Source organism: Mesoplodon mirus (assembly GCF_964341445.2).
Source record: "Mesoplodon mirus genome assembly, chromosome: 11".
Lineage (NCBI taxonomy): Eukaryota > Metazoa > Chordata > Mammalia > Artiodactyla > Ziphiidae > Mesoplodon > Mesoplodon mirus.
The window spans coordinates 14,516,203-14,530,705 of NC_138987.1; positions in this window are offsets into that span (position 1 = coordinate 14,516,203).

Below are 14,503 nucleotides of genomic sequence, written 5' to 3' on the forward strand. Positions count from 1 at the left end.
AAATGGGTATTGATACCACACATATTGATATCATAGAGAAAGAAAGAATCATCTCCAGTCTGGAGAAAATTGAGTTCTATTCTGGCCATGCTGAGTTTGAGGTAGTACATCCAGAGAGAATGTAAAAAAGAATGGGAAACATGGAATTGAAGCTAGGGAGTGAAGATAGGGCCTGAGATGTCATATTAGGTGACCTGGAGCAAAAAAGGTGGTTAAATGTCCACATCTCCTAATACTCCATGTTAGGTCATAAATAAATTCATTTTCAATTGCTGAGATTCATCTCTCAGTGGTAAAGTAGGAATGATCATTTGTGTTCCTCAGCAAATATTACTGGACCCCATCTTCAGATGCTGAAGATGCAATGATGAACAAGGCCCATCCTTGACTTCCAGAAGCTTTCATCTAGTCAGGGAAGCATTAGGGAAATGGGCAGTAACGAGCTGGTATCAGAGTTGTCACCATTGGATAACTACTGAGGAGCAGCAAATTCAGTCTTAAAGGGGGTCAGATTCCTTCACTCTGATCATCCATATTCAGATTTCTGTATTCAGCACAGCTATGCCTCTCCTGGAAACCTTCACAGTTGCCCCTCCACACCCCAGCTATCTACCTCTTACCCCCGTGCATACCTCTACTAGCTCTGCCTTCTGTAGAGTCATGACTTTTTATGTCTCTCTGTCTCCATTACACTATGAAATCCTTGAAGGCAAGATTTTTATTTTCTGTCTCTAGATGCTCAGGAAACTTCAAGTACCAAATAAATATTTTCTCCTTCTCTTTCTTTCCTGTTTCTTCAAGCAGAGGTAAGAGCTAAAGTTCTAAAAGCAAGCAGAGCTGAAAGACAGAATAAAGAATCCAAAATGTAGAGAACTCAGGACTGTTCTTTGGGAAAATCTCCATTTTAGGAAAAGAGAGTTCTATGTCATGGAAAAGAATTTCTCAAAAAAGAGTGTGGCAAAGAATATTATCAAATGCTGCAATAATGAGAATGCAGAAAGACTGTTGATTTGGCTGTTGTATTACATTTGTTATCTGAATTCATGTCAAAATAGTATAGAATAATTGTCCCAGTGACTTCTTCAGCTTTTTATCAATGATACATCTTTGTTTTTCTATCTGTGAGCATTACAAAGACCTTAGGCAAGGTTGAGATTCTTCTGCCAATGACAACAAAACTCTTTTGAAGTCTGGCAGACGCCTTCAGTGAACATACAGTGAGTGGTGAACTCCCAGCAGCAAGGGAAGTCGGGTGATTCTCTTGTTAGCATGAGCCACGCATGGCCTGACTCTAAGCATTGTTAAGGAAACAGCTTCAGTTTCTTCTTTTGATTATTTCTAGCAGGTTGTTGAAGCAAAGGTTCAAAAACATGAGAACCTTGATGAATCATACATCCTCTCTTCCTCCTCTTAGACTCCATTATGACTCAAGGATCTTCACCCCTCAGACAAAGTACTGTGCTGGAAAGAGGCCTGAACTCACAAAGGCCTGATTCTGAGTCCTGACTTTGCTACTGTCTAACCAAGAGCAAGTCATTTCTGAGGGTCTCGGTTTCCTCATCTGTAGAAGATACCTTCCTGCTAGCTTATAAGCTTCTTCAGAATAAGCATCAAGTTTCACTTTTTTGTATCCTCATCCCTTAGCATAGTATTTTATATAAAGTAGACACTGCATAAGAGGAATTTTGAAATGACTTTAGACTCCTAGTTTTAGTGTTCAATGTCTGAAGTTCTGATATTTACCTAAAAATTTAAAATGCTTCTTGACCACAAAATAATAGCCATATATATTTTTTAATGCTGTATCATCAGCAAACTGTGACCCAGGGGCCAAATCCCACCCTCTTCCTGTTTTTATATAGCTTTACTAGCACACAGTCACACCCATTCTTTTACATATGTTCTATAACTGCTTTCAAGCTATAAAAGCAGTATTGAATAGTTGTGACAGAGACTGTCTATCCTGCAAAACCTTAAATATTTACTATCTGTTCCGTCATGGAAAGGGTTTGCTGAACCCTGATATAGACTGTAGTTGACTGTGAATACCAAGCAAGCATGCTGAATAAGATGCAGGTGGGACTTTGAAGACAGGGCTGAACCCATGGGCATACTTCCTTTCAGAGAATACGGAGCCTACCTTTCAGTAGGATGAGCTGAGTGGTCAGTAAACATAACTTTACTTGAGGATCGCATTTATTTAGAGGGTCTGCATGCTCAAGGAAGCTGCCAGAATGCAACACTGAGAAGTAAAAATCAACCTTTGGTTTTGAAAGCACTGGCAATTCAATAATGTCTGAAAAGTAGGCCAAACCACACACGTGGCAAAAGCTATTTTTGCCTGGCTAATTCTTCTTCACATTCGAGAGCAAACTCCAGCCTCAGCAACTCTAGGAAGTACTGCTGGAAGCACACCTGTTTAAATGGTGTATTTCATGACTGGCTCTCCTTATGACTAGGGGATTCTCAAGGGATCATCTTTCTATTCCCAGTATGCAACACATTTCTTGGTATGGCACGTAATACAGGCTCAATAAATGCTTTTCAACCAAATTGAACTGAACATATGGGTTCAGGTTGGACAAAGACATCTACCTTGGCCTGAGTTGTTGAATTAATACCCAATATCTTTCTTTCCAAACTTAGGGAATAAATACTAATTTTCCTAGATTTTTTTCACTCCCTCCCCCACTATCAAATCTGATTTCGAAAAGTAATAAAACCACACAAAGTTCAAATGTTTGCTAAGCACCTACTCTGTACAAGGCAAACAGAAGCAGCCGTAATTCCTTTTGGCCTCATAATTCTTTTTTCTCCCAGATTCCCTTGAGGTCAATTAAGATCTCCCTTTACGCTGAGGACATGCAAGCCTGCCATTATTGGCATGGCCAGGTGAATGTATAGGCTGACCAGTAATAAGAGAGAGAAGGCAATCGGGGTCCACATCATGCAGGCTGCACCAGAGAAATCAAAGTAAAACAGCAGTTGCCTTAAGTTCGCTGGGTGAAACATATACCAATTAACGATGGGCTAACTGGTTCAGACAAAAGCTTCTAATTAATCATTAAAGCACACACTTTGGAACATGGAAAAATCATGCAGCATGCCCAGAAGCAATCTTCCAATTCTGCAGCTATGCTTAAATGCAATGCTAATTTCTGAGGGCCTGCCATTTGTCATAGCACTGAGATGAATCACGAATGTGATTACTGCATCGCCCAATACACAACAAGCTCTCCCCTGGGGAAGTGAACCATCCTGAGAGCAACTCCTAATAAGCAGAAATTAAGTGTTACTCTCCCTTGCCACCAGGAGAGGAAAAAAATAATGCATGCCTGGAGAAGGGGCGGAGAGGATGGATAATTTGGCTGTCCATAAATTGTGAGAAGGGAAAGAGATAGGCATCTATTTTGAGCCTCTGTGGCCTGGGGAACCACACTCCCTGTGCTCAAAGCCAGGAGCCCTCTTACATAATAAATAGTTCAAGAAACCCCAAGCAAGTGCCTGGCAAGGACGCCTGCTTCCTGAAAGCTCCTCCTCTGCTAATCTTGGAAAAGCGGTGGATCACCCTGTAGCTCAGAATGCCTGCTTTCCACCTCAGGATTCTGACCAAGGTCCCCAGCCAGGGGCCATAAGGAGGAAACCAACACAATCCTGTCATTGTTTGTGTTATTTATAGCTTATTGTTTAAAAAAATTGGAAATGACTACGTCAAACTGAAGATCTCATACATGAATCTGGCAGGCACTTTTACTGGAGCAGATTTTAAAAACAAATTCAATATATTGTACACTGTTTGAGGGAAATGACAAACCACAAACCCCTCCTTCTGATATTATGTCTTCCCCTGTGTTTGTCCAGCATCTTCTCCTAACATGCACCCAGTGTAATCTTTGATGAAAGGCCAGTTGGCTTTCAGTTTCCAAATAACCCCCAATTTTTCTGTGCAAAATCCAAGGAAGCAAAAGCGCAAATATCTCCTGTTTTTTTAATCTCTGATTTTATTCTGAGCTCTGTAACACTAAGATGTTTATCGAAAAGATTAATGAGATATGGTAAATATATAGTATACAAAATACAACAATGTGTAAACCATAAAATGTCATCAAATGCTACTTTATGATTCTAGAGCAAGGCACCATGCTCCAAGTCAACCAAGGCTACATTTTTGAGTGGGTGTGGTGTTTCGTGTTTGTTTCTCAGACCTCAGCCCAGGGCCCCTCAAAAGCCTTATCCTTTAAGATGTCTTTAGTCAGTAAAAGACATTAGTAAAGGTGATGAGAAAGATGGATGGCATGGGAAAACTCAGTACTGACACGTGTATTTTAGTGTGAAGGGTGATTTCTTCAAACTTTTAAAATTATCCAAGGTCACTGGCACACAGTTGAATACCAAGGTGCTCTTACTTTATTTACTGTAGAATGGAAATGAGATCAAATTCCTTTGGGCCTTGCAAGTGATTGTCCCCCCTGAAATGTCTCTAGGAATCTGCCAAGTAGACAGCAGCTGTTCTTAGCCCTTGCCCTGACTCTTCCACACACCACCTTCAAAAGAACCAGCAGGAAATATCTTCTTATACTTTTTATTTACTGGTTCTGCCAAATGCTTATTTGCCTCTAGGGGGCATTTCTAAAGACTGCAAAGGAAAGTATTTCAGCTCTTAGGGTTGTCAAACCAGATGGCTCAGGAATAGGAACAGAAAAGAAATAGTAACAGAAAGGGGAAAAAAAAATCACTTTGATCAAGTCAGCTTTTATTGCCATGAGCAGAAATAAAGTCCAACTGGTTTCTGAGTTGAACTGGGGAATGAAAAAGATTGACTTCTTAAAAAAAATTTTTTTTTAATTTTTATCTAGCTAACTTTCCTGATGGACAGTCTCTGACCTTTGACCTGGAACAAGTGCCATAAAAGTAAGTGTCATTAGAATGACACTGTCATAATCAAGGGTTAATATTACAAAGGTCAAATTAATTCACTAAAGAGTGGAAAAGACAAGCTTAATTGAGATAGGCACCACCCATTTTTTAAGGTCAAAATTTATTTGGAAAAGAAGAAAAGTACTGCAGGACTCAGAAATTATTGCATAGCAAAAGATATTCTTTTGAATGAGCTCTTCAAAACCCTAGTATCAATATTATGACTTACTGTTACACCAACTTTCTCATCTTCTAGGTTCCGTTGCCCAATGTATCTATTAGTCCCACTGCATCCTCAGTCACTTTTAATACCTTACTTTGTTCTCCTTTAATATAGTTTATATTTCCATAGTGTCTTTCGTCTCCCAGTATAATGCGAACATCAATTAACTAAGCTACCCAACATCCCCGTGTGGGTAGAAGAGTCCTATTATCCTCATTTTGAAGCTGGGGAAAACAGGTTCAGTGAGGTGAGGTGACTTGCCCAACCAGCTAGTAGGAGAGGCAGAAATGGCCTCAGTTGCTGGTGCCTGGTTATCTGCTTTAACTAGCAGACATGATAACTTATGCCCTCTAATTTCCTCATAGCCACTCATATGTGGAGTGAGGACATCAATACCTAGGTCCATTAGAGAAATTTTTACAAACATCCACTTTTGCTTCCAAAACAGAAAAACCATATTGATTTCCACTGAAAAACTTCAAGAGCCCCTTCCAAATATATGTCTTAACTCTTGTGTCTCAATGGGCAGCTTGGCACATAAAAATGGTTTGGTTAGGACAAAACTGACTTTACTCAAACCTGTTAACAGGTTGAAAAGAAATGAATTAAAAAATTTTTTTACTTTATATTATAGTTGATGAACAATGTTGTGTTAGTTGCAGGTGTACAGCAAAGTGATTCAGTTATTGGGAGTTTGGGATTGACATGCACATACTGCTATATTTAAAATAGATAATCAACAAGCACCTACTGTATAGAAAAGAAATGAATTTTTACAAAGAAAGATCCAATGAAATTGAAAGTAATCTTTGCTAATAATAATAAAAACTGCCATTCAGTGAGCTCCTGAGCTTCTACTGTGAGCTGATGCCCATGTGCATTTTCTCATTTATTGCTGACAGCTCAGTGGGGGAGGACTGTTCTTATTCCCACTTGAGAGATGAGAAAATTAAAGCACACAGAGAGGTGAAAGTAAATCATCCCAGGTCAGATAGCTAGTACGCGAGGGAGTCCAGCCTCAAACTCAGGCATTCTGTCTCCAGAGTCGGCGCTTTTAACTGTTTTTGCTGTAATTATTCCATTGCCTGGGTGTGATGCCACGTACTTTTTCCTCCACATTAGAAATTGCATGCTTTTTCTGACCATAGAGTAAACGTTAGTGAGCATTGTGGTTGCATTTTATATCATCCAGGGGCTTTCAGGAACCTAAGAGTAAGGTGTATCCTTTCTTCTCAATAAAGTTTATGCCCATTTGCAGACAAGAAACTAATTTATTTTTTTAAATTTCTCCTCCCATATTGTAATGTTGAGGGTAGTGACTAAGTCTTCTTCCTTTTTTTTTTCCCTCAAGCTCCCAAGAAGGTCTCACACAGTATTAGCCTCACAGTAGGCACTTTTTTCAATTTGCTTGGGTTTGATGGTTTCTTTCTGATTTTCTCTTAATGCCCCTTGAAATTCTGAGGATTAAAAAAAAAAAAGAATTCTCCTTTGTGGTGACATTGGCAAATAATAGGATCCATGTCTAATCTCTCCAAGTTAGAATTTTTGTGCCCCCGGGACCACTCAGGCATCTGCCTGGACAGCTATGGTGGGTACAGAAGCCAGTAATGCGGGCAAGGTCATCCAAGCTAAGGATGAGTAACTGAGACCACTAGGATTCATGTACTCTGATTCATAGCTACCTCATTCTTTTCTACTTCTTTATTCTAATAGCCAAAATAATCCCCACTTCTATTGAGTGTTTATATTGAGTTTGGCACTATGCTCCGTGCTTTACATGCATTATCTCATTTACTCCTCCTCCAAAGCCTATAACATGGGGCTATTATTCTCATTTAATTATGAGAAAACTGAGCCACAGAGGCAATATATCACTTTCCAAAGATGGTGTTGGTACAGGCATTTGACCCAGGCAATCAGACTCCGGAGCCCAAAAGTAGAATCTGTATGTTATTATTGCCTTTCTATCTTTGGATTCCTGGAAGATACCCTACTGTTTAAGACATTCATATACCAAGATAATTTTTATCATACCTTAGAATAATTGAAGATATTATAGGCATTTTACAACTAGTAGCTAAAGCAGGCACTAAAAAATGGCTTTTAAAAAAGAACCAGGTTTTCTTTTGCAACAAAGTGTCGTTGGGCTGCTTTGTGTTTGCAGCTTGAAAGCTGAAAGCATGAAAGTGGTCATACGGAAATCCCCATAGTGCCTGGGAGGAAGAGGAGGGGAATTAGGTCATCCTAGCTGGCACCTCAAGAAGGATCACAGGCACGACAGCACGAAGCTGATCTCTTATGTTTTCAAAATTCTTTCTCATCTCTTTGTAGGTAGAACTCACTCCCTAAAAGACAAGAAAGAAACTGGGAGGGGAGCTGATTGAAATCTGTGTATCTAAGATTTGTGGGTTCAGCTGATTAGCAACTAAAGAGATGGCCTTTAAGGCCCCAGGGGAGGTTTGAGTTTACCCTTGGTTATCTTTTCCTTCCGAATAGTAGTATGAACTCCTGGGGAGCAGAAGAAAGCTGCCCTGCAAGACAAAGGCACAGGAGTTGCTTCTTTTCTTTCTCAGATGGAAGAAAAGGAACTCTAGGAATCCTTTATAGTTAACTATTAAAATTGGGTTTTCCTTTTTGCTTTTTTAAACTTCTTTATCCTCAATCTCTAAGAGCAATCAAGCAATAAAACTTCACCCTAGGTAAGCAGGAAACACCAAGGTAGCTCATCTTATTCTTTCCTCTTCTAAAGCCAGCATCCAGAACAATGGCTTAAAAGAAAACTAGCTTGCATTCTTTTGCAAAAACAGGATCTCAAGGCTGGGTTATGTTTTCAGCTTTGGTACTGACCCCAAAATGTTAGGATTTCTTCAGGGTCTATGAAAGAGGGTTCAGAGTAAAGGGAGGTGAGAGATGTGTGACCATCTTTATACCCTATCCAAAGACCCTGCTTACCGCTAGACCCCTGTAGTTTAAGGTGGAATTACCTGGGGCAAAAAAAGGAGATCAAGGGATAGGAGAAATAGATGTGGGCGAAGGCAGGACCAAAAGAAAATCGAAATGTGGAGAGGTACTAGAGGAAAAAAAAAAAAAAGGAACCATAGAAATCACTTCAGAAGAGTAACACATATGAAAAAGGCAGAAGGAAGAGAAAAGTGAAGTTAAGACATCTTGGATAACAGTTCACTTGTGTCAACCATTTATTCAAGCAGTGAGCCCAAAAGACCAATGTCCAGGAACTATGCTAAACATTAGGGGTTCAAAGATGAGTGGAACAGGGGACACAAAGTTTTTAGGGCCTTAGACCGCCGTGGCCCCCTTTGCCTGGCCAAACAATAAAGCTGTTCTTCTCTACTTCACCCAAAATCCTGTCTCTGAGGTTTAATTTGGTGTCGGGGTACAGAGGCCGGATTTGGCTTCCCAATCTGTTGGTTTGATACTTTGATACACTGTAATATGATTACCGTCATAGCATTAGCTAACAGCTCTATCACATCACATAATTATCATCTTCTTTTTGCGGTGAGGACACTTAAGACCCAGTAGTCTCTCAGCAACTTTGAAGTTTCTAGTACAGTATTGTTGATTATAATCACTGTGATGTGCATTCGATCTTCAGAACTTATTTATCTACCAGTTGCCAGATTGTACCCTTAAACAACAGCTTCCTAATTCTCCACCCCTCCAGGCCTCTGGTAACCACCACTACACCCTTAAAAAAAAAAAAAAAAAAAAGAGTGGAACATAGCCTTAACCCTAGAAAATCCAGTTTAGGTAGGAAGATTAACATGTAGATAAATAATGTAATGCATACATTAATATTATTCTTAGTTGCACTCTATTTCTTTTTGTCCTTCAAATGTGGCAACCTTGATCCCACAAAAGGTCTTTTGTGCTTATCGGTCCTTCTGTTTGAAGTGTTCTCCACAATTAACTTTACGTAGCTGGCTACTTCCTACTATCCAAGTCTCGTCTCCAACCCACCTCACTGAAGCAGCGCCCCCAATCCCACTCTACACTCACCCATTTTATCTTATCCGAAAGTCCATGTTCAACATCAGAAATTATCTTAATTTTTTATTTTCCCACAGGTTCAAACTCTGTCATCCTGTACTAGGACGTAAGCTCCTTGAGGAAGGCAACTCAATGGTAAGTCATTGATGAACTCATAAATATTTTTTGACTATTTGACTCACAGACTGACATATTATAAAAGATAAGCATATTATCAAAGAGATAAGCATAGGATTCTGTGGTGCCAGAAGATGCAAAAAACTCCATTATGAGAACATTAAGGAAGGCTTCTCCCTCAGACGGGGTGATTTTGTTGTCATTGTTGAATATGTAAGCTTGAATAGGTGTGCAATAAGTGGGCAAGGGTAGCAGAGCATTCCAAGCCAAGAGCGCCTGTGATGAGTCATAAAAGAACCCTGCTCCTTCTGGGAACTGCCTTTCACTTAGTGTGTCTAGAGTACATACAGATGGTGCTGAAAGAATGTGAAAGCCGTGATGGAGTACAATCGTCCCTCAAGGTCCATGGGGGAATTCGTTCCAGAACCACTGCGGATACCAAAATGCACAGATGGTCAAGTCTTCTATAAAAATGGCCTTGTACAGTTGGCCCTCGGTATCCGCAGGTTCTACACAAATTCCATTAGCGGTTGGTTGAATCCACGAATGTCTATAACAGGATTTAACTGTAGTTAAAAGTACAAGCTTTGAAGCTAGACTTTCTGTAAGGACAGGAATACCTCATTTTATTGTGTTTCACTTTATTATGCTATGCAAATATTGCTTTTTTTACAAATTGATGATTTGTGGCAACCCTGTATTGAGCAAGTCTATCGGCACCATTTTTCCAGCAGCATTATTTTTTAAGGTATGTGCGTTGTTTTTGGAGACAACATGCTATTGTGCACTTAATAGCCTACAGGATAGTGTAAGCATAACTTTTATATGCACTGGGTAACCAAAAGATTTGTGTGCCTCGTTTTATTGTGATACTCACTTTATTGCAGTCGTCTGGATCTGAACCTGTAGTATCTCCAAGGGGTGCCTGTAAATCCTGGTTTTTCTACTTATAATTAGGGGATGTTAGGCAAGTTATCAGTCTTCTCTGTTCTTCAGTTGCCTTATCTGTAAAATGGGAATTTATTTGATTTATTTCATGCCTACCTCAAGGGATTCCTGGGAGGATTAAGTCAGTTAATATACGTAAAATACTTAGAAGAAGGTAAGTGCTTGAAAATGTTATTACTGGCAGGGGGTGGTGAGAAGAAGTGATTATGACTATTGACAGTCTTATTTTATTCTAAACACTTTATGCAGGTTAACTAATTTAATCTGTATACACTTATAAAGAAGATACTATTATCACCATCTTACACATAAGGAAACTTGAGAGACACAGAGTTTCAGTAATTTGTCCAAAGTCACACAGCAGTTAATAGCAGGGCTGAGGTCAAAATCTAGGGGGTCAGGTTTTTGAATCTTGCCTTTCAGTGTTATACTATGCCACCTCTTTGGAAGCTTAGTTCGTAGGGACCCTGTGAGGAAAAATGAAATAAAGTATGTAATGGCTCATCATAGGGCCTGGCGTATATTAAGCACTCAGTGTGATGTGTATTTTTTTAAAATGCCTACAGGACAATAGAGCTATAATTAGAATAAGTCAATATTCAGAAAATATAGTTATCTGTGGATTTATCGGGAGACTCAACAGAACCTGGAGAAGACAATTAGGGAGCATCTCAGCAATAACTGACTGGTTGAATTACTGCTGAACAGGCGGTTGAAAGGTCGAAGAGCCATAATCACTTGCTTGACCTTGATTTCTGGTGGGAGTACCAAAGCCTTCTTGTGTATCAATCTTTGCCCAGCTGTGCTTCTTCACTAATTAATTTTTAAAAGATCTAAGTCAATTAATTATAAAGTAATGGGTTGTCACTTCCAGCTGCCAAATTATCTACATTGCAGCTATATCTAATTAGCTTATTCTGTCTCTTGGAAACATTTTATGTTAATTTATGTACATAAGTTCTGTGAATAACAAGTTGGACATTATTCTGTAATAAACTGTGAAGCTAGTCCTTTTGTGGACATTCACAATAAAATAAAATAAAATAATATAAAATAGTATAAAAACACCAGAATGACAAAGGGAAAGCACCTTTAACGTACCTAATTAAAGTGAATAAGTAATCGAGCAAGCAAATTCAACAAGAATTTCATAATGGAACATAATAAATGCCTCTAAAATGCTAAATGCTTTAAAATGTGTAAAGCTAGCCAAAAAACCTGATGCTTCGGTGTTGTCAACAGACTCTTGACGTTGAAGAGGATGGAACAAAGGCAGAATTAAAGGTGTCGTTTCATTTATGACACATGGAGTTGGGCAGCTGTAACATAAATGTGAAGAGATATATTTTCTTTTACAAAGAACCTATAGATTCCCTTTGTCTATTCTTCCTTGCTTTCCTTCTGTCATAGAAGAAAAGGTGTCCCTCTTATCCAAGGCTGAAACCTCCACCAAAGCTCTGAGTCTCATTCCCTCCCACCTCTCCTGAGACTCTGCTGCATAAACAACTCCCTGTTTTCCTTTGCACTATCAATTGCTGCCTCTCTCTGCCCCTTCTCAGCCCACAAACAGGCGTATATCCTTCTGCTACTGAAAGCCGCTTCCCAAGGCCGAGCACTGCACTTCCACTGTTAAACCGTGTCCCTCGCCTTATTTCACTCCCAGGGGAGTCTCAGCGCTTGTGTTTACTTCTTATCTGTGTAAAGCCTTTCTAGGAAGCTAAGCTGCTATGCTCTGCACAGATTTAGCACTTTGCTCGTAATCCACATAAAGCCCTTTGCATAGTAAGTACCCAACAAGATTTAGCTTTTGTAATGTTGTCACTATCATTTTGAGCAATGGCGTATCGTACTTGCTTCAGAGAGCAGGTTCCAAAATCAGACATTGCAGCTCAAATCCTGGTTCCACTTCCTTGTAACTGTGTGACCTAAGGCAGACTACTGAATTTTTGAAACTTTGACTTCTTAAATATAAAATGTAGATAGTAGTTGTAACCACCGCATAGAGTTTATGGTAGAAACAGATTAAAGGAGTTGAAGCATTAAGTGCTTAGCTGTAGGTCCAGAACATACTAAATCCTCACATATACCTTTTTAAAACACCCACTTTAATACTGTAAATATATTTTTTTATTCATCCCTCTCTCTTCTGTTAAGTACTATGAATTTCCTTTGGGGAATAACTCTCCTCAGTGCTCAGTCCAAGAGGTTGGTCTCTATCCCTGACTTCAGAGGTGAAACATGTGACTCAGGTCTGGTGAATCCAAACACTGAATTCCCTTCCTGGGAATGTTACCCAGGCCTGATTAACCAATACTGAATTCACCTTCTGGGCAAATATCTTAGGCTTGGCCAATCAGACCAATTAATCCTCTTTCTGGTCATATGACCCAGGTCTGACCAATCAGAGCACTGAATTCCCTTCCTAGGCCATGTGACCCAACTTCACCAGTCCACATAATCCTACTACTTTGGTCTCCTTGTTCATTTTACAAAAGACACTTGGCAGAAATGTTTCCATCAGAAGGAACTCTCAGATTTTTGTAGAAATTATTAATTTTTGTAGAAATTATTAATAAGAGATATTATCTCTTTCCCACCCAAGAGGAAATGATATGGAGAGCTTCTGGAACCACCTTGCCATCATATCAGTTTGGGAAGGAAGTCAACCCACAGAGGGCAGCAGAGCTAATCCAACAGACCTGACATTGTTTGAGCCCCTAAATCCAGCCATGATTGACGCCAGCCCTGCCCATGTGCTTTTCATTCATTTATCAAAACAGTTATTTCTGATGTAAGCTACTTTGCACTTTTCTGCTACTTGCAACAGAAACCAATATAAATGCTTAGCATGTTTTAGCATAGCCAGTTGTTGAAGGTAAGGACTCCTTTTGCATATTATTCTGGAGCCTTAGAACAATTCAGTCGATGCTCAGTAAATAGCTGTTGCACAGACGTGAAAATACTTTGATGGTGGTGATAGAGGAGTACATTCTGCACCCAGGCCTCATTATTTAGTTCACCCTTTAGGCAAAGCATGGATTACATGACTGCACAGATTATATATTTCAGGGCCAGCCTGAAATGGTAGTGGTCACAAAAGTCACGAGAAAAAATATTCCTTCATAAATCCATAACTTACCTGGGGCCTAGAAAATTGTTTGCATTTGAAATGCTATCTCTTCCGGCTGCTACAGAAGGAAACAAATAGTCGGTTTAGCGAAGTACTTAATTGAGCAGACTAGATGAATATGTCAATAAGAATTTCCAAACAAGATAGAGTCCTCCCTTGGTATCCATGGAGAATTGGTTCCAAGACCCTGTCCCCCTCCCAACACCCTTGGAAACCAAAATCCATGGAGGCTCAAGTCTCTTACATAAAATTGCAGAGTATTTGCATATACCCTATGCACATCCTATCACATATTTAAAATCATCTCTAGATTACTTACAATACCCAATACAATGTAAATGCTATGTAAATAGTTGCTGGCATGCAGCAAATTCATGTTTTGTTTTTTGAAACTTTCTGAAATTGTTTTTTTCTGAATATTGTCAGAACCCACGGATATGAAGGGCCAACTGTAATACCGACCCTAACAACGGAGAATTGCACGTTTCTGATTTTTAAATTACTTATTGTGTGACTTTTTAAAACTATCTTTCAGGACTGATTATTTTCTCCAAAAGCAACATTTTCCCAAGTTTATAATGGGTAAAGGGAATTAAAAAAAAAATCCCTTTCATCCAAGCTTTCAAATTTCATAGTTCTGGAAATTATCTAGCTTAACTGTGCCTAAAAATAATTTAACAATTCAATAGTTTTACAAAAATATTTCTATTCCCTCTGCTGGACATAAGGATGAGGAGGGAAGGAGTCAGGCACATGGATAAGTCAAAAGAACACAGGATTCAAAGAGAAGATATATTTAGTTGAGAAACATGGGCAGCAAGGGAGAGGTGAAAAAAAGAGACATTAAATAATTTATGCAAATTGTTTATGTGAATTGAAGGCACTCTAATTGAATGTAAAAAAAAATGTTACTTTGATACAGATGGCAACAGAAATACACTCGGAGAAAAAAAATTCTGTGCACAACATCAAAAGCCCCAGACATAGTCCCTTCCTTCTGTTGCTTTGCAGCATGGAAACACAACAAAGAAAACTGGAACCAGTCAGAAAATCCTGGTAACCAGTATAACTGCCTTGGAAGGGCCCTTCCCATCTTTGGCACACTTTACAGGCCTAAAAGGGTTTTCATTTGTGAAAGGGCTGCTGTCAAACAATAA